Raw genomic sequence first — 23,289 nt, 5'->3', positions numbered from 1 at the left:
GAACGGAGCACAAGGGGGTGAGTGTGATCAGCACCACACCTGGCAGCCTTCGACTCCCCATCGCCACAAATTTTTTCCCACCACACCGGGAACTAATTGAATCGCGAGTCGACTCGGGGAGATCACGTGATGAGTTCATATGCATCCGCCGGTGATGTTGGCCGCGAGCGGGGATCGAACTTGGGCCGCCGGGTGGTTTCGTAGCTGGGTGCGCGAACCGCTGTGCCAAGCGCTAATATTTACAAATGCGCACGCGCGCGCAGGCACGTGAAAGCACAGCGAACAACACACAAACAGGCGAACTTGAGTGAAAACAAACTCTCCCCAGCCTGCAACCCAGTAAGGAGGGGGGGCGAGGGGGGTGAGGGGGGAGCGCGTGAGACAAAACAGAGCATCTGCCCACGCCCAGGACACTTTGCTTGGTATGTGGTCTAACGCACGGCCACACAGGCTCATTTGCATATTCATAGGCTTGTGTGGCAATATCAACATTAAAGCGAAAAAAAATGCAAAAGGGAATAGAGGTGAAATAAGATATGTACAATAGATTGAAACGGAGAGGAAGGAAAGAAAGGGAGAGATACCAATTATGAAATAACACTTGGCAGAGTCGAGGCAATTAACACCACAGCTCCGTGTGCGAATATTTCGTCACCCTATCTCACCACCTCGCTCACTCACAGGAATTGCACCCGAGACCATTAAAATATGGGCGACTGTGTCACACGGAGAATGCCACTTAAAGTGCAGTTTCCCAATTAGTGGCCGGGCCCAAGTCAGCAGTGAAGCGCGGCTGATTGGCCTGACAATTTCCCCTTCCGCAATGTCGCAATTATACACAGCCGAGATGAGCCAGAAGGAGCTAATTCAGTCCCTGTAGTTTTCTTTCCCGGCGTTTTAATTACACAAAGCCATTAAAATGTCTTCCAAAAATGCATTTTGGGTGGGAAAAAAGGTTTTTTTTTCCTTCACGGCGGTTCATTAATGTGGTGTAATTTTTTCCACCACACATTTTAAACCAATTATCGCTCTGATGGCGTTTTTTTTTGGGCCTGTCACCACGATTATGGCCACAAGAATTAGGTGCATCATTCCTTGGGCTTCTCCGCCGCGTCTCCGATTGGCCCATTACCAAAGCGTTTCCGTCAAAGGTTTGTGTACGTGGCCCCCTCGCCGCGAAAATTGGGGCATCTAAGCCGGCCTTTTAAGTGGCAGCGAAGATTGAATTGTCGTGACCTAGATTAACAAAGAGGCTGCACGCGCGCGCAGAGCGCGGCGAAACAGACGTCGCCACATCGCTTGTGCCTCACCGATGGTGCAAAATTGGCAGGATATCGCCAGTACCACTTGCCACACAAGCACCCAGAAATACAGCACGGGAGCGAGCGGCTCGCATTTGGAGGGTTGCGAGTTCAAATCCAGGTTGGGGGTTGACTCGGCACATCAGCCCTCTGGGGGTCATAAAATAAATACCACTTTGCGGGGAAGTCAGCAGCGGTTGTCCTCCGGTTTAGACACGACCCTGCCACAAGTATTCGGATTTTTCCAAACTGACTCAAACACAGGTTGGGAATATGACTCGGCCCGTCATCTCTTTCGGGTCATAAAATTAATACCACTTTGTGGTCAACAGTGGTTGGCCTATGGTTTACACTCACCCCTGCCATAGAAATGTGGAATTTCCACCACTGGGTCAGGGCTGTAAACAATAGATGAGCACCACCTCAATGCTCATTTGAGAAAGGAATTCACTTTGACTTTTGATTTGCTACATTGCAAAGACAATCGGTTACATACTTGGCCAGCCAGCTGATAACACCAATATTTGCACGCTACATTTTTACTGGCAGCCTAGGCTAGTCACAAAAGCTCTCCTCCGGCTGTTGTGACCCCGACAACAGCGATCGCAGGTGATCAGGTGACGCGCGCGGCGGTGTTGCCACGCGCCTGTGTGTATATAACACCGCAAAGAGCGACTGTAGCCACTTTCAGCTGCCTCTGGGTCGGCCAGTCTCAGCAGCCAGCCACAAATTAAGTCCCCGGAGGGAAGTCAAGTGAGCAGGGAGGGCCAGCGCGTGAGAGCGACTGCCTCCTGCTCTTCCTCCTCCTCGTTCTCCGAGTGGCTGAGGAAGTCCTTCTATCCCAGATCGCCATATGCACGGGTACCCTGGAGACCCTCGCTTGAGAATGTAAAATTAGCGAATCCCCCCACGAGCCTTCAAAGTAGAACAATACCGCGAAGGGGGATTCATTTTGCCAATATTGTACCAAACTGTTTATGTTCCTTTTCAGCTGCCCCCGGAAACATTCATGTAACACGCGTGTGAAGTACTCTATCCATGACGCGCGCGCACGCGACCACCGAAATCTTGTTAGTCGACGCAACGATTTCTTAAAAGCCACAGTGGTTGAGCAATGCGGCATTGGTGTTCATCGCCTGTTTACAGCCCTGAGCCCGGCGGTGGAAATTCCGTATTCCTACGACAGGGGCGAGTACTCTCCACAAGCACACCCACTGTTGACTTCCTCCAGCCAGGATTCGAACGCCGAAACCTCCCGATTGCGAGCAACTCGCACTACCGCTAAGCCTCCTGGCTGGGATACACACTCAAGAAGTCCCATTACGTGTTCTTCAAAGTATTGTTCATATGTGCAATAAGTCCACGTTGCAAGAGTTACATGGCCGGATGTGTCCACGTGGACATATCCCAAATCCCGCCACACCTTTAATTCATTGTCCTCAAAAGCCACAACTGTCTTTGAAATCTTTTTGAAAAGGTATACGTGATTTCTCTTGTTGTTCACCCTCACGTTCAGTGTGCGCATGTAATGCTGGACTTTTAATCGCACCGTACGTAGCCAACCCCGCTGATCGGAGGTGATCAGAGCGACACGAATCCGCGTCCGTAGTCGAGAGACGGCGAAACAGCTGTGCACTTCTCTCCTTTTAGCCGCGCGCGCAAGCCCAAAACACACGCAGCGAACGTCTCGATCACCAACACGGTAATAACCAGTTATCTAAAATTCCCACGGCGTCGGAGAGGACGTATCGCTCTGCAGCCTCCACGTGTTTTTTTTTGTTTGTCTTCGCAGGAGGCTTAGCGGAGGCGTACTCGCCCCAAAAAGATGTCGCCGACGCCGACGACAAAAAAACATGAAAAACCCAGGCTTCCATGTTGCGCGCATTTAAATTTAACAAGCGTGCGATTTGAACCACGCATTTCCTGGCGGGCACCAGCGGCGAGTTTACCGCGGGTGCGCGCCGCGTGTCGATCGAGAGTTTGACGAAAAGCGCGGTTTCGTGTCCCCTTCCCACGGTTCCCGCACGTTGTTTTTTGTGCCGCCACTTTACCACCCGGGTCGTCCTTGCCAAAAGGTGTTGCGTATGTCTCAACGGGGGTTTATTTAATCTCCCCGGTAAAATAAAGGGTTGCCGACCCGGCCCACTACCGATTCCCGCAAAGAGCAAGCCGGTGGGCCGCATGGTTCGTGTGGACGCGGCGCGTTATTTTGGCGCCGACTTTCTTCTTTCATTCCGGGTTTTGTTCCCCATCCCTCCCCCCGGGGAGCGGCCAAAGGTGTCTCGACACGAGCCAGAGTTGTTGACCCCCGGGGCCTTGGCCGTTGCCCCACGCGGGGTCAAGCGCCGTGGCCGGGCGGGGGGTCACGCGGGGTGGATGCCGCGGCTGCAACTACGGGGTCAACATCTGAGGCCGATCCAAAATAAACCCTTCCCTGCCGTCGTCGATGGCACGCAGACCGCCGCAACCACCGGCACAAACGCTAAAAACAAACGGGCCCGTTTTTTTGTTGTTGTTGCTCTTATATAGCCCGGCTTTCATCTTGTGACCTTTTCGGCGTTTCAGCTGCGGCGAAAGGCAATATGCGGTGCTGGCGGCGGTGGCGGCGATGATGCAAAAAAAACAAAACGCGGAGGGGCGGCTGCGACCGGCGGAACAATCGCGCCCTGGTGTGGATGAAGTCGCAGATCGTCTGGGAGGCCTCGCAGCAACGACTGCCTCTCCGCGCTGTTTACGTTGTTATGAGATGGCACGAACCCAGTTACAGTTTCCGTTTGAAGCATTTACATTAACCTAATAGGTTAATTAGTGTTAAAATTACTGCTTATTAGCACGTTAAAGACTGTTATCATCCATTGTCACCTCAAAGTGTGAGCCAAATGTTTCGCGTTGAGGAGTCTGCACATCACAGATAGCTGCTCCCGAAGAAGAAAAAAAAACACGTAAATACGCAATTCTGAGCGGAGTGAATTGTTTTGTGCCACTAAGGCCACGGCTGCTCGCGTTCATATTATAAAATCCAGCAAATTTCACTGAAAAACCAAACAGGTTTTATTAAAAACGGGCATCTGGGACTTGTGCGAGGGAGGACAATTGGGGGGATCATGCCTGAGAAAAATAATAACGCTGTGAACTTGAGTATCAGAGGGCAGTTGAAACACATTTTTGAATGATCATCAGCTTTGTGGCGAGCAGTTGAATATTGAAATTATTTCTCACTTAAACCACAAGAGAGCAGGAATATGAGTGTTTTCGCGCCACTGCCTGCCATGTGACATTTGTCTGGAGTAGGAATATAATTGCTAGGAGATTTAAATGCCTGCTGGAGGGAAGCGGGGCGAATATATTTTTTTATTGTCAGTGGATGTGACAGAGCGAACAGCATGCCGTATGGTTTAATTAACACCATGCCTGCAAAAGCTCGCCAATCAGCCGTCAGAAGAATAAAAAAAAATTACCCCCGAAATATAAATTCCAGGCCCGCACGACCAACGCCCAAAATGACAAACAAAAAACCCTTGAAGTAGCTTTTAGTAGTATATAAAAAAAAAATAACTACACACTGCCCAAGCCGCTTCTGCCACGTACGTATGTATGTTGAACTTCTTTCACACCGTACGTAGCCGACCGTGCTCGTATTCACGTCGCTCCGACGTTTCATGAATTTTCACTTATTATTGATTATTTCGTGGCTTTGCACACTCCACTGGGCCACTAGGGAAGGGGGGGGGGGGGTCACGACCGGATTAGAACAGCGTCCCGTTCTCATGCGGAGACGGAAGGAACTCTTAACTTTTTTTTTAAGATTGCGGTTCATCAGGCTGCAATGTTCCGCGGGACACTTTTGATTCTTTCGTGGAACTCGGGACAAGGGGCGCTTTCAGTCCCCGTGCTCGCGCGTGCGATAAATTCAAATCGCGGCACGTTTTCAACGTCGCAATCAGGCCAATAACATCGACAGAAACAAGAGCAGCCGAATGAAACGCCGTAGAAAAAAAAAATCCGTGCGAATCTTTCTGTACAACCCCTGCAAATGTCATCCGCAGAAACGCATTCCGGGAAGAAGTAATAATAATAATAAATTTGAAATGTTTCTTAATTGTACACTAGCATGCAATGCTTTAAACGGGGAAATAAGTGTAGCGAGAGAGAGTGACAAAACATATTTCACACACGCATACAATGACACGTGCGTGATGAACCCAAGTTTCATTCCTGGCCACGGCTACCATAAGTTGGTGAGCGACATCCGAACTGCTGCCGGGTCCCACTCATATCAATTTACCAACCCCACAGTGACCAGAGCGTGGTGAAGTACGCCATGGGCCGACACAACGTGAGAAGGCCTACGTCCAACAAACGATTAACAAAGGAATAAATTACGGTTATTGTAGCGATAACGGTTTTATTGTTTCCTCCTCCGAGCGATATGCAAGCATCGTACCAAAACACGATTGGGATTTGAACATTTCTCTCGGATTTGTTTAAAAAGCACGAGTAAAATTGGAATGAGGGGGGGGGGGGGAAGGTGGCGGAGAGCAATGGGTTGTTCTTGCGGTAACCGTTGAGATTCCAGGTGTTTCGGCAAAACAGTTCCCTTTGTAAAATTGATCAACTTAATTGTTCGGTCAAATAATTTGAGTGTTTTTATGGGAAGCTTTCATTGGCAGCAGCTCCGTGCTCGTTGCAATTTCCCCCTGCTTTTTTTAAGAGCAAATAAATCAACTTACCCGGACATTTTTCTAACGATAACAAATTCCCCGACTCCTCGTGCGCCCGCCGTGCCAAAAAAAGAGGCAGAACGTCAAACATCCAACACGTTTCCTTTGGTGATCTCTGCGCCTCCATCAGCTCGAGCCCACTTTACAGGCCAGCCAGATTCTAGTTTAAACAAGTGGGGGGAGGGGGGGGGCCCACAGATGCTGTGACTTGGAATCATTTGGCCAGAATTTCGGTTCCTCAACTACGACCCTGGCGTCACCCCCTCTTTTCGGCAGACATGTGCATGACAGATGTTGGGGCTTTCCAGTCGACGTCCTATTCCATTTCACCCGTAATTTGCATGTTGATGCAAAAGCTTTCAGGAGGTAAAAGCTTTCCGATTATGAACATGCCAATGAACTCCAAAAGGGCCAAAGAAAACAAGCGACTTTCAATCTTCCCATTTTGTCAGGCGGAGGATCCCGGGCTAAAAAGGAGAGAGGGGGGGGGCCCTATTGATGAATGGCCAGAGAGGCGCTCGGCGCATTCCGAAAAATCAATCAAGGCTGTTACCGCGGACGTGCCCGTGGAAAACAAAAAAAAAACTGCCCGGCGGATAACCCCCACTGAACAGAACAGTCAAAAGGACACGGAAAAAATCGCGGCGTGGGCCCGAACAACGGGAAGAAAGGCCAGAGCAGAGCGCAAAAAAAGGTCTGAGTAGTGTCACGGGTATGATGCGTGGTATGATACGTGGCGTGCCAGATATAAAAATACACTTGCTCTTGTTCTGCCGAGCGTGAGCGCGGCTTTTTAGCTCCTCTTCTGCGGCTCGTCGGAGTTTCGCGAGCCTCGTTTTGGTTTTTTTTGCGCCCTGAGGATGAAGCGCGCGGCACAGTTGAGTGTCTGAGCGCCGCATGAAGCCCTTAAACTTGCCTTCAATTTTTTCCACCACCCGATGGTATCCAAACATGGCCTTTGCCCAGGCCAATCATCCATCAGGCGAACGCGAATAATGCCTGAGTGGCGGGGGGAAGGTGTGGTGACATTGGCACATGTAAAGAGAAAAATGCATGCTCTTCCTGGGACTCTATCAATTGAATCTCATCGAATATCTAAAATTGTATTCGTCGTTTAGCCCAGTGTCTTGTTTTGTTGTGTTTCAATATAAAGTGTGGGAATAAAATAACGTGAAGAACTTAGACTGAATTGTCCGCACATGAACGTTGGTTACCTTTCTTGCAAGATTTTGTGGTAGAAATGCTGAATGGGGAGCGGTAGTGTAGTGGTTAGCGCACGTGCAATGAGCGAGAGTCAACATTAACCGTGGTATTGATGCATCGGCACACGCAGAGCCGACATTCAGCCAGGTCAGTCCAGGTCTGCGACCCAGAAAATAATTATCCTCCCAGCACACCACATCCAGTATACTCCTCGCTATGTTTGACTGTGAATGCTTGTCACATGCCACCTACTTTGTTCTATCAGGGACACTTTAAATGATTTCCGCACTCGGCACACCGCATCCACCATACCGCTCTCGCTACGGGTACGGGCTGTGGCTACCAGTCGAGTACCACGCACTCCAGAGCATTATCAGCGACCCCGGGGAAAAGATATGCGGTGAGAAATTAAACCCCACCGCGTCGCACCTCCGCGATCCGCAGGCGAGGCCAGGCCAGGCCAGGCCGGGCGGCTATTTCCACAACAAAGCCACACGAAACTACCCCCCCCCACCCCACCCCCCCCTGCTGTTGGGAGTGTGGAGGCTCACAGCGAGAGACAAACGGAGAGTGGGGGGCAGGCTCAGGGTAGCAGCGCCTGGTGGAGAGAGGGAGAGTTCAGGCACAGAGCCCCCCCCACCACCACCACCACCGAGCCCCACGCTCACTTCAAACCAACGGACCACATAGAGTCCAATGCGGGGAAGCCAAACCAAGCCGTGTCTTCCCTTCCCTCGCTGGGAGTGTAAATAAACACGGCCGCAAGATGATAGTGAAAAGCCCTATATTCTTATTCCAACCCCCTTCTGCCTTGCTAATCTGATCTCATTACAGACTGTTTATTCACGCGGAGGCATTCCTAAGGATCCCTCGCACGATACTATCTGTGGCTGCGAATTGATTCTTTACACCCATTAGGGAAATCTGATTAGAGGGAAATTAAGCAAATAATTCAGCACTTGATCTACCGCAAACGCAGCCGTCGCCACTTCCAGCTGAGGGTGGAAGTCGGTTCGACACAGTCTCATCTCCTCTGCCGTGCAGAACCACAGCCCCGATTCTCTTAAGGAGGGTCCCTGCACTTGCGTGATCGGTTGCATGCAATTTGGTTGCATGCAACTGACCAAATCGCTTATTTGCTGACGCCTCTGCAACTGGTCGCGAGCATTTGGGAGCGACAGGTTGCTTCAAGTGAAGACAGAGTCAACCTTTTGACAAATAAAACAAGCAGACAATATGTTCCTTCACATTATCAGTCCCTAAATGTGATGAATAAAAAGTCTGTTTAACACATCGCATCAGCCACACGGCCTTCTGGGAGTGCGTAATTTTAGTAGCATTGGTTCAACACAACCAAACTCTAGACCGGTTTTGACATTCAGTGTCTCATCAGCACAATCAGGCTTGCTTGAATCAATGCTTGTGAACTATTTATAAGGGTCCTTATTCGACACAAAGCTACACAATACACGACACTAAATAATCATTAGCGCCATTGCGGAGAATACAAGTTAAACAATTAACAAGCGGACGAAACGCGTCCGTAACATACCAGAAGGCCTTGCGGCTGATAGGGATGTGTGAAAATTACTTTCAAGCAATCAAATTCGGAAGCCGAGGTGTTGACGGGGCTTTTAGATGTTAATTACCTCGCCTGGTATATATGAGATCGTGGGTTCAACTCTGATGCCTGTATATTAGGAGTTTCCATATTCTGTCTCCCTCCACATATAGAATCAACATCACACGTTTCAAGTATGTGCCTGCTATAAATTTCCACATGATGATAAGCCACTTCGTTGGGCTATCATTTGTGGCCAGGTCACTTCTGAAAAAAGAAAAAAAAAGCTATATAGCTCGGTGGGCCTCACTTGGAAAAATAAAAATGTATAGTTTATAGATTTGTCCTCCTCGACGGAGGTGGCGAAAGAACCGCGATCGGCAGTGAGCGATGTGAGGGGCGGCCGTGGGGAAAGTCGTTCGTCCACTCGCAATGTTGTTTTGCCCTTCGCCCGCAAACCTCCGATTAGCACGGCTGACTGCGTACGGTGCGAAAGAATTTCAACACAGACAATAAACCCACCCCTTAGAGGTTCGATACCGGCAACAGGGCCTTCGACTGCATTTCACACGGTCCCACGCGACGACTACCGCTATTTTTAAACGAGCCGGCAAAGCAACACTTTGGTCACCGTGGAAGCAGCTCGGACGCACTACATCGGGGCACGGCAGGGAAAAATACGTGCGAGCTGGCGATAACGGTGTTTGCCATTTTAGGAGTGCCCCCGCTATCGTCCGTCTCGTCATATACGGTGCGTAAAACAGCCTCAGCGGACCGCAATCGACGCCGCCTAAGATCCGTATCACGGGGTGATCTGCTGCTACTGCTGCTGCTGCTCCTGCTGCTGCTCCTGCTGCTGCTCCTGCTGCTGCTCCTGCTGCTGCTCCTGCAACCCGCGGGTCAACCTCTTATCAGAATCGTTGTTTATCCTGGAGGAATCCGAATGAAGCCACGAAGCTCTCTTTCGCAGATGTCCAGTAAGGGGCGGGTGAGAAAGTTACAACAACAACAGCAATAATAAACAGAACAAAAAAGAAAAGCAACAGACGAAAGGAACGAGTAAAAGCCTCGCGTGCGGCGATGAGGCCGGCGCAGTTTCACCGGAGTGGCCGGCGGGAAGACGCGGACCCGGTTACTGCCGGCAGATGTTCGGTATCCACCCCTTGAGCCTGCTCCAGACTTGAAACAGTTGTTGTTGTTACAAATAGATTGATGTGTGTGTGTGATCAGCGCGCATTCGTGCACGGTAACAAATGTTCTGCCTTACTAAAGGTGAGCCCTAATTATGTTTTGCGTTATAATTATTATTATTACCGCTACATAATCATTGGATAAAGTTACGGTGAATGTGTGGCACAGGAAAGGAAATGCAAAAGTTACATTTGTCGTCATGTCGACAGCAATCGCTGATGTCGTGAAGTCCAAACGTGCGACTTTGCTGTCGTGACGCTCGCACATCTATTGTTTCGTGTTCACGTCTTGTAAACCATCAGCGCGGGTTGGCGACGTACGGTGTGAAAGAAGTCCGCACACATGCATACGCACAGTCACCACGCACACAGTAGGCATCGTCATCTGCAGCAGCAATAGCCTTTAATAATTGTTTACATGCTTCAGGCCATTACATCTCAAAGTGCATACAAAGTGGTTTAAAATGCGAAACGAAAACAACAACAACAGCAACCGATTACCGTACAAAGAAAACACACAAATAAATACACTATTACAAAATAAGCATCGAGCATCCGTCAATGTTTATATATATATACACACACGCACACACCAACTAATGCAAACAAAACAGAGACAGGCTCGGACACCTTTTAGAATTCCTGGAGGTCTAAGTGACATTTCTCAAAGCTCAAAGAGCCAAAGGCACTTTCACGATTCTTAGTGGCTAATGTTATTGCCTGAGTCTCACCAAACCAGATTAAGACGCCCTTAGGACTCCCAGGGTTCAATGTGAATGCCCCAGACTCACAGAGCCAGGACTACGGCACCCTTTAATACTCTTCTTGGGGTTCCGTATAAATGCAGGGGCATCACAGCGACGGGAAACCCGCAGGAACCGCAAAAAATTCGCCAACGCGGCATTTCCTCGTGAAAACTAAAATATCCCGACTGAAGTTTTAAGGAACGCGCTTGGCCTCGGGTAAAAGGGTGAAGGTGTCGCCATGCCAAGGGGTAAGGTAAATGGTAGGGTAAAGGCAGCGCGAAGCATTACCCGGTAAATACCTTAAATTTTGATTTAAAGCTTTCGTGACTGCAGGGATTCATATTCTTGGTTCTTTTGGTAAAGTCACCACGTAGAAGGGAAACAATGAAATCATAAAAATATAAAACAATAAAATTCTCACGACGTTTCGACTGCAACACAGGCAATCATCATCAGGTGTGTAAACCACAGCAAGAAAATTTGAAAAAAGTGGCGGTTTTTTATATTATGTTATTGTTTCCCTTCTACGTGACTTTACCGAAAGAACCAAGAATAGGTACATACCTTGTTTACCGCTCGCTAAAAGCTCCGTGGCACAGTCCGTGGCCTCCATTTAAAATTGGAATCATTGAGAGTTTTCTATATGAATAAAGCGCTCTACCTAGCATTTACCTGTTACAAACCTTTTTTCATGTGTAGTAGTGCCCCAGTAATTACCCTGTGATCGGGTAATTTGTATGGGGTAAGGGTAAATGGTAGGGTAAAGGTAGGCTCGTTGTTTTTACCTTTTACCTTACCTTGCCGAGGCCTAGAACGCTCCCAACGGTAAAGCGAACGGTCAAAACGAATGGGAATTTGCCAACGCGGAGTTCGTGGTGCGCGGCGTCGTCACGTTTCGCCGCAGCTCCGTCGGGGACAAAGCGGCAGCCCGCGGGCATGAATCTGCGATGCAACTTTCCCCGGGACGAGTCCGTTCGCGCCGTGGCCCTGCACGCAGCGGGCGAAGCCGAGGAGCTCGCGGTTCCCCGTGCACGGAATCTCATCGCACTCGCCGGGCGCAGTCCGTAACCCTCGGGCTCACGGAACGAATTTGCGAGATTTTGTAAAAAAAAAAAAAGTGATTTGATTTTTTTTTTGTTATTCTTACATCAGTGTAACGACGCGACGTCTTCATTTGGCACGGGAATTCTCACCGCCTACCTTTGGTCAATTTTATCGCGAGGCTGCGAGTTCAAATTCCTCGCCGGGGGGGGGATATACTCAGCCCATCATCAATCGCTCCGGGGTCGATAAAATGATGGTTCAGCATGGCCCGTCATCCCGGCAGTGAATTGGCCATGGCAGACGACGATGAATCCGGCTCAGCGGCATAGCGAGTGGCTCGCAATCGGAAGGTCGCGAGTTTAAATCCTGGTTGCCGATGGGGGTTGACCCGACCCATCATCCTTCCCTCCGGGGTCGATAAAGTGAGTACCTCTGTGGGGGAGTCAACAGTGGTTGGCCTAGGACGTATTCGCCTCCACCACAGGAACGCGGTACTGCCACCACTGTCTCCAGGACTTTCGTAGATCGTCACTCTTCATGGACGTCAGGTTCCAATTGACATGGTAACTCTCACCCCCGCCGTTGTCAATCCACTGCTGGATGAAGGTCTCCCTTCCCGTGCCGTGTCGCGGGGTGCCGATGACTGAAGAGAGGGGGGTGGGGACCGGGTGCAGGGTGACCCAGGACCGGTTCAGACATCGCTCGCCACCGACGTTGGCCCACGGTCTGGAATCGAACCTCGGCGGCGCCAGGCTCGCAGCGCAGGACAACGAAGCACTGCGGCACCGCGAAGCGCCGAGCCCATTGCCTACCGCGCGATGGACCTGGACGCGTCCAAGCGAGTGTCACGTGCCGGAACAGCAATTAGCGTGATTCACACGCGCGCGCGCACGCTCCGCAATTAGCGTATTTACTAATGCCGTGAACCTATTTGGAGAGCGTCACCGCGACCGCTCTTGCTGCACAACATGCATGCCAGCCCTGGGGGGGGGGGGGGAGCAAATGAATGTTGCCACCCTGAGAGGCCTCCAGCAGCGGTGGTCGAAGTGGGTTTAGTCTCGCTGGGTCAAATCTCTGTGCCTCTGTTCACCTCTCTGTCTGTCTCTTCTCGACGTTTCTCTATTTTTCCGCAGCTGTTCTCTACAGGCTTCTCTGCATCTGCCGCTGTATTTCGCCGCCTCTCCGCGTTTATTTCGACTTTTTCTCTCTGTCTTTCTGCCTCTATACTCTGTCCACGTTCCTTGGAGTGCGTCTCTGTGTTTCCCTCTGTCCGCGTCTCAAAATGTCTCTGCTTCCATGCGTTTGTCCGTGCGTCTTTTGACATTTCTCTGCATTTCTCTCCTAGTGCCACCCCGACCCGCTGCCATTCGCACGCCGTGGATGCCCATCGCAGCTTCCTACCCTGGGCGGTCTCAGTCGCCTTTGGCTGGCAACCCCTGAGGCCAGCTCTGCTTTCCACATGCGAAGGTATTCCACAACGACGAGGAACTCATTCATGTTCACACCGCAACAAAGAACACTTGTAACTCACCACCACCACAATGAGCATATGTAACTCACCACCACCACAAGGAACACGTGTAACTCACCACCACCACAAGGAACACGTGAAACTCACCACCACCACAGGGAACACATGTAACTCACCACCACAAGGAACACATGTAACTCACTACCACAAGGAACACATGTAACTCACCACCACCACAATGAACACATGTAACTCACCACCACCACAAGGAACACATGTAACTCACCACCACAAGGAACACATGCAACTCACTACCACCACAATGAACACATGTAACTCACCACCACCACAATGAACACATGTAACTCACCACCACCACAATGAACACATGTAACTCACCACCACCACAAGGAACATATGTAACTCACCACCACAAGGAACACATGTAACTCACCACCACCACAAGGAACACATGTAACTCACCACCAACACAATGAACACATGTAACTCACTACCACCACAAGGAACACATGTAACTCACCACCACAAGGAACACATGTAACTCACCACCACCACAAGGAACACATGTAACTCACCACCACCACAATGAACACATGTAACTCACCACCACCACAAGGAACACATGTAACTCACCACCACCACAATGAACACATGTAACTCACCACCACCACAATGAACACATGTAACTCACCACCACAAGGAACACATGTAACTCACCACCACCACAATGAACACATGCAACTCACCACCACCAAAAGGAACACATGTAACTCACCACCACAAGGAACACATGCAACTCACTACCACCACAATGAACACATGTAACTCACCACCACCACAATGAACACATGCAACTCACCACCACCACAATGAACACATGTAACTCACCACCACCACAAGGAACATATGTAACTCACCACCACCACAATGAACACATGTAACTCACCACCACCACAAGGAACACATGTAACTCACCACCACCACAAGAAAAACATGTAACTCACCACCACCACAAGGAACACATGTAACTCACCACCACCACAAGGAACACATGTAACTCACTAGCACCACAAGGAACACATGTAACTCACTAGCACCACAATGAACACATTTAACTCACCACCACCACAATGAACACATGTAACTCACCACCACCACAAGGAACACATGTAACTCACTAGCACCACAAGGAACACATGTAACTCACCACCACAATGAACACATGTAACTCACCACCACCACAATGAACACATGTAACTCACCACCATCACAAGGAACACATGTAACTCACCACCACAAGGAACACATGTAATTCACCACCACCACAAGGAACACATGTAACTCACCACCACCACAAGGAACACATGTAACTCACTACCACAAGGAACACATGTAACTCACCACCACCACAAGGAACACATGTAACTCACCACCACCACATGGAACACATGTAACTCACCACCACAAGGAACACATGTAACTCACCACCACAATGAACACATGTAACTCACCACCACCACAATGAACACATGTAACTCACCACCACAAGGAACACATGTAACTCACCACCACCACAATGAACACATGTAACTCACCACCACAAGGAACACATGTAACTCACCACCACCACCACAAGGAACACATGTAACTCACCACCACCACAAGGAACACATGTAACTCACCACCACAAGGAACACATGTAACTCACCACCACCACAATGAACACATGTAACTCACCACTACCACCACAAGGAACACATGTAACTCACCACCACAAGGAACACATGTAACTCACCACCACAATAAACACATGTAACTCACCACCACCACAATGAACACATGTAACTCACTACCACCACAAGGAACACATGTAACTCACCACCACCACAAGGAACACATGTAACTCATCACCACCACAAGGAACACATGTAACTCACCACCACCACAATGAACACATGTAACTCACCACCACCACAATGAACACATGTAACTCACCACCTCCACAAGGAACACATGTAACTCACTACCACAATGAACACATGTAACTCACCACCACCACAATGAACACATGTAACTCACTACCACAATGAACACATGTAACTCACCACCACCACAAGGAACACATGTAACTCACTACCACCACAAGGAACACATGTAACTCACCACCACCACAATGAACACATGTAACTCACCACCACCACAAGGAACACATGTAACTCACCACCACCACAAGGAACACATGTAACTCACCACCACCACAAGGAACACATGTAACTCACCACCACCACAATGAACACATGTAACTCACCACCACCACAAGGAACACATATAACTCACCACCACAATGAACACATGTAACTCACCACCACCACCACCAACACAATGAACACATGTAACTCACCACCACCACAAGGAACACATGTAACTCACCACCACAATGAACACATGTAACTCACCACCACAAGGAACACATGTAACTCACCACCACCACAAGGAACACATGTAACTCACCACCACAATGAACACATGTAACTCACCACTATCACAAGGAACACATGTAACTCACCACCACAAGGAACACATGTAACTCACTAGCACCACAATGAACACATGTAACTCACCACCACCACCACCACAAGGAACACATGTAACTCACTACCACAATGAACACATGTAACTCACCACCACCACAATGAACACATGTAACTCACCACCACCACAAGGAACACATGTAACTCACCACCACAAGGAACACATGTAACTAACTACCACAATGAACACATGTAACTCACCACCACCACAATGAACACATGTAACTCACCACCACCACAAGGAACACATGTAACTCACCACCACAATGAACACATGTAACTCACCACCACCACAAGGAACACATGTAACTCACTACCACAATGAACACATGTAACTCACCACCACCACAATGAACACATGTAACTCACTACCACAAGGAACACATGTAACTCACCACCACAAGGAACACATGTAACTCACCACCACAAGGAACACATGTAACTCACCACCACCACAAGGAACACATGTAACTCACCACCACCACCACAAGGAACACATGTAACTCACCACCACCACCACAATGAACACATGTAACTCACCACCACCAGAAGAATCACATGTAACTTACCACCACCACAATGAACACATGTAACTCACCACCACAATGAACACATGTAACTCACCACCACCACAAGGAACACATGTAACTCACCACCACAAGTAACACATGTAACTCACCACCACAAGGAACACATGTAACTCACCACCACCACAAGGAACACATTTAACTCACCACCACCACAAGGAACACATGTAACTCACCACCACCACAAGGAACACATGTAACTCACCACCACCACCACAATGAACACATGTAACTCACTACCACCACCACAAGGAACACATGTAACTAGCCACCACCACAAAGAACACATGTAACTCACCACCACAATGAACACATGTAACTCACCACCACAAAGAACACATGTAACTCACCACCACCACAATGAACACATGTAACTCACCACCACCACAAGGAACACATGCAACTCATCACCACAATGAACACATGTAACTCACCACCACCACCACAATGAACACATGTAACTCACTACCACAATGAACACATGTAACTCACCACCACCACAAGGAACACATGTAACTCACCACCACCACAAGGAACACATGTAACTCACCACCACAATGAACACATGTAACTCACCACCACCACAATGAACACATGTAACTCACCACCACCACAAGAAACACATGCAACTCACCACCACAAGGAACACATGTAACTCACTACCACAATGAACACATGTAACTCACCACCACCACAAGGAACACATGTAACTCACTACCACAATGAACACATGTAACTCACCACCACCACAATGAACACATGTAACTCACTACCACAAGGAACACATGTAACTCACCACCACAAGGAACACATGTAACTCACCACCACCACAAGGAACACATGTAACTCACCACCACAAGGAACACATGTAACTCAACACCACCACCACCACAATGAACACATGTAACTCACCACCACCAGAAGAATCACATGTAACTTACCACCACCACAATGAACACATGTAACTCACCACCACAATGAACACATGTAACTCACCACCACCACAAGGAACACATGTAACTCACCACCACAAGTAACACATGTAACTCACCACCGCAACGAACACATGTAACTCACCACCCCCACAAGGAACACATGTAACTCACCACCACAATGAACACATGTAACTCACCACCACCGCAAGGAACACATGTAACTCACCACCACCACAATGAACACATGTAACTCACCACCAAAATGAACACATGTAACTCACCACCACAATGAACACATGTAACTCACCACCACCACAAGGAACACATGTAACTCACCACCACCACAAGGAACACATGTAACTCACTACCACAATGAACACATGTAACTCCCTACCACAATGAAGATGTGTAACTCACCACCACCACAAGGAACACATGTAACTCACCACCACCACAATGAACACATATAACTCACCACCACAATGAACACATGCAACTCACCACCACCACAATGAACACATGTAACTCACCACCACCACAATGAACACATGTAACTCACCACCACAAGGAACACATGTAACTCACCACCACAAGGAACACATGTAACTCACCACCACAATGAACACATGTAACTCACCACCACCACAATGAACACATGTAACTCACCACCACCACAAGGAACACATGTAACTCACCACCACCACAAGGAACACATGTAACTCACCACCACCACAAGGAACACATGTAACTCACCACCACCACAATGAACACATGTAACTCACCACCACCACAAGGAACACATATAACTCACCACCACAATGAACACATGTAACTCACCACCACCACCACCAACACAATGAACACATGTAACTCACCACCACCACAAGGAACACATGTAACTCACCACCACAATGAACACATGTAACTCACCACCACAAGGAACACATGTAACTCACCACCACCACAAGGAACACATGTAACTCACCACCACAATGAACACATGTAACTCACCACTATCACAAGGAACACATGTAACTCACCACCACAAGGAACACATGTAACTCACTAGCACCACAATGAACACATGTAACTCACCACCACCACCACCACAAGGAACACATGTAACTCACTACCACAATGAACACATGTAACTCACCACCACCACAATGAACACATGTAACTCACCACCACCACAAGGAACACATGTAACTCACCACCACAAGGAACACATGTAACTAACTACCACAATGAACACATGTAACTCACCACCACCACAATGAACACATGTAACTCACCACCACCACAAGGAACACATGTAACTCACCACCACAATGAACACATGTAACTCACCACCACCACAAGGAACACATGTAACTCACTACCACAATGAACACATGTAACTCACCACCACCACAATGAACACATGTAACTCACTACCACAAGGAACACATGTAACTCACCACCACAAGGAACACATGTAACTCACCACCACAAGGAACACATGTAACTCACCACCACCACAAGGAACACATGTAACTCACCACCACCACCACAAGGAACACATGTAACTCACCACCACCACCACAATGAACACATGTAACTCACCACCACCAGAAGAATCACATGTAACTTACCACCACCACAATGAACACATGTAACTCACCACCACAATGAACACATGTAACTCACCACCACCACAAGGAACACATGTAACTCACCACCACAAGTAACACATGTAACTCACCACCACAAGGAACACATGTAACTCACCACCACCACAAGGAACACATTTAACTCACCACCACCACAAGGAACACATGTAACTCACCACCACCACAAGGAACACATGTAACTCACCACCACCACCACAATGAACACATGTAACTCACTACCACCACCACAAGGAACACATGTAACTCGCCACCACCACAAAGAACACATGTAACTCACCACCACAATGAACACATGTAACTCACCACCACAAAGAACACATGTAACTCACCACCACCACAATGAACACATGTAACTCACCACCACCACAAGGAACACATGCAACTCATCACCACAATGAACACATGTAACTCACCACCACCACCACAATGAACACATGTAACTCACTACCACAATGAACACATGTAACTCACCACCACCACAAGGAACACATGTAACTCACCACCACCACAAGGAACACATGTAACTCACCACCACAATGAACACATGTAACTCACCACCACCACAATGAACACATGTAACTCACCACCACCACCACAAGAAACACATGCAACTCACCACCACAAGGAACACATGTAACTCACTACCACAATGAACACATGTAACTCACCACCACCACAAGGAACACATGTAACTCACTACCACAATGAACACATGTAACTCACCACCACCACAATGAACACATGTAACTCACTACCACAAGGAACACATGTAACTCACCACCACAAGGAACACATGTAACTCACCACCACCACAAGGAACACATGTAACTCACCACCACAAGGAACACATGTAACTCAACACCACCACCACCACAATGAACACATGTAACTCACCACCACCAGAAGAATCACATGTAACTTACCACCACCACAATGAACACATGTAACTCACCACCACAATGAACACATGTAACTCACCACCACCACAAGGAACACATGTAACTCACCACCACAAGTAACACATGTAACTCACCACCGCAACGAACACATGTAACTCACCACCCCCACAAGGAACACATGTAACTCACCACCACAATGAACACATGTAACTCACCACCACCGCAAGGAACACATGTAACTCACCACCACCACAATGAACACATGTAACTCACCACCAAAATGAACACATGTAACTCACCACCACAATGAACACATGTAACTCACCACCACCACAAGGAACACATGTAACTCACCACCACCACAAGGAACACATGTAACTCACTACCACAATGAACACATGTAACTCCCTACCACAATGAAGATGTGTAACTCACCACCACCACAAGGAACACATGTAACTCACCACCACCACAATGAACACATATAACTCACCACCACAATGAACACATGCAACTCACCACCACCACAATGAACACATGTAACTCACCACCACCACCACAATGAACACATGTAACTCACCACCACAAGGAACACATGTAACTCACCACCACAAGGAACACATGTAACTCACCACCACAATGAACACATGTAACTCACCACCACCACAAGGAACACATGTAACTCACCACCACCACAAGGAACACATGTAACTCACCACCACCACAAGTAACACATGTAATTCACCACCACCACCACAATGAACACATGTAACTCACCACGACCACAAGGAACACATGTAGCTCACCACCACAATGAACACATGTAACTCACCACCACAATGAACACATGTAACTCACTACCACCACAAGGAACACATGTAACTCACCACCACCACAATGAACACATATAACTCACCACCACAATGAACACATGCAACTCACCACCACCACAATGAACACATGTAACTCACCACCACCACAATGAACACATGTAACTCACCACCACCACAATGAACACATGTAACTCACCACCACCACAAGGAACACATGTAACTCACCACCACCACATTGAACACATGTAACTCACCACCACCACAAGGAACACATGTAACTCACCACCACCACCACAATGAACACATGCAACTCACCACCACCACAAGGAACACATGTAACTCACCACCACCACCACAAGGAACACATGTAACTCACCACCACCACCACAATGAACACATGCAACTCACCACCACCACAAGGAACACATGTAACTCACCACCACCACAATGAACACGTGTAACTCACTACCACCACCACAATGAACACATGTAACTCACCACCACAAGGAACACATGTAACTCACTACCACAATGAACACATGTAACTCACCACCACCACAATGAACACATGTAACTCACTACCACAAGGAACACATGTAACTCACCACCACAAGGAACACATGTAACTCACCACCACCACAAGGAACACATGTAACTCACCACCACCACCACAAGGAACACATGTAACTCAACACCACCACCACCACAATGAACACATGTAACTCACCACCACCAGAAGAATCACATGTAACTTACCACCACCACAATGAACACATGTAACTCACCACCACAATGAACACATGTAACTCACCACCACCACAAGGAACACATGTAACTCACCACCACAAGTAACACATGTAACTCACCACCGCAACGAACACATGTAACTCACCACCCCCACAAGGAACACATGTAACTCACCACCACAATGAACACATGTAACTCACCACCACCACAAGGAACACATGTAACTCACCACCACCACAATGAACACATGTAACTCACCACCAAAATGAACACATGTAACTCACCACCACAATGAACACATGTAACTCACCACCACCACAAGGAACACATGTAACTCACCACCACCACAAGGAACACATGTAACTCACTACCACAATGAACACATGTAACTCCCTACCACAATGAAGATGTGTAACTCACCACCACCACAAGGAACACATGTAACTCACCACCACCACAATGAACACATATAACTCACCACCACAATGAACACATGCAACTCACCACCACCACAATGAACACATGTAACTCACCACCACCACAATGAACACATGTAACTCACCACCACAAGGAACACATGTAACTCACCACCACAAGGAACACATGTAACTCACCACCACAATGAACACATGTAACTCACCACCACCACAAGGAACACATGTAACTCACCACCACCACAAGGAACACATGTAACTCACCACCACCACAAGTAACACATGTAATTCACCACCACCACCACAATGAACACATGTAACTCACCACGACCACAAGGAACACATGTAGCTCACCACCACAATGAACACATGTAACTCACCACCACAATGAACACATGTAACTCACTACCACCACAAGGAACACATGTAACTCACCACCACCACCACAATGAACACATATAACTCACCACCACAATGAACACATGCAACTCACCACCACCACAATGAACACATGTAACTCACCACCACCACAATGAACACATGTAACTCACCACCACCACAATGAACACATGTAACTCACCACCACCACAAGGAACACATGTAACTCACCACCACCACATTGAACACATGTAACTCACCACCACCACAAGGAACACATGTAACTCACCACCACCACCACAATGAACACATGCAACTCACCACCACCACAAGGAACACATGTAACTCACCACCACCACCACAAGGAACACATGTAACTCACCACCACCACCACAATGAACACATGCAAATCACCACCACCACAAGGAACACATGTAACTCACCACCACCACAATGAACACGTGTAACTCACTACCACCACCACAAGGAACACATGTAACTCACCACCACCACCACAATGAACACATGTAACTCACCACCACCACAATGAACACGTGTAACTCACCAACACCACCACCACCACAAGGAACACATGTAACTCACCACCACCACAATGAACACATATAACTCACCACCACAATGAACACATGCAACTCACCACCACCACAATGAACACATGTAACTCACCACCACCACAATGAACACATGTAACTCACCACCACAAGGAACACATGTAACTCACCACCACAAGGAACACATGTAACTCACCACCACAATGAACACATGTAACTCACCACCACCACAAGGAACACATGTAACTCACCACCACCACAAGGAACACATGTAACTCACCACCACCACAAGTAACACATGTAATTCACCACCACCACCACAATGAACACATGTAACTCACCACGACCACAAGGAACACATGTAGCTCACCACCACAATGAA

General features: G+C 48.2%; 1 long non-coding RNA gene across 4 annotated transcripts in view; it reads left to right on the top strand.

The window, feature by feature from the left end:
- LOC116947949 (uncharacterized) overlaps positions 1 to 23,289 on the top strand; it is a 119,828-nt gene that overhangs the window by 82,721 nt on the left and 13,818 nt on the right. For all 4 annotated transcript variants that reach the window (XR_012945717.1, XR_012945716.1, XR_004403741.2 and 1 more), the window contains exon 5: positions 13,112 to 13,233. This is a non-coding gene — a long non-coding RNA (uncharacterized LOC116947949). The remainder of the gene's footprint in view (positions 1 to 13,111; positions 13,234 to 23,289) is intronic.

Source organism: Petromyzon marinus, chromosome 31, assembly GCF_048934315.1.
Source record: "Petromyzon marinus isolate PM22_M1 ecotype Great Lakes invasive population chromosome 31, UKy_Petmar_22M1.pri1.0, whole genome shotgun sequence".
NCBI classification, from domain to species: domain Eukaryota; kingdom Metazoa; phylum Chordata; class Hyperoartia; order Petromyzontiformes; family Petromyzontidae; genus Petromyzon; species Petromyzon marinus.
This window is presented reverse-complemented; position numbering and strand designations above follow the sequence as displayed.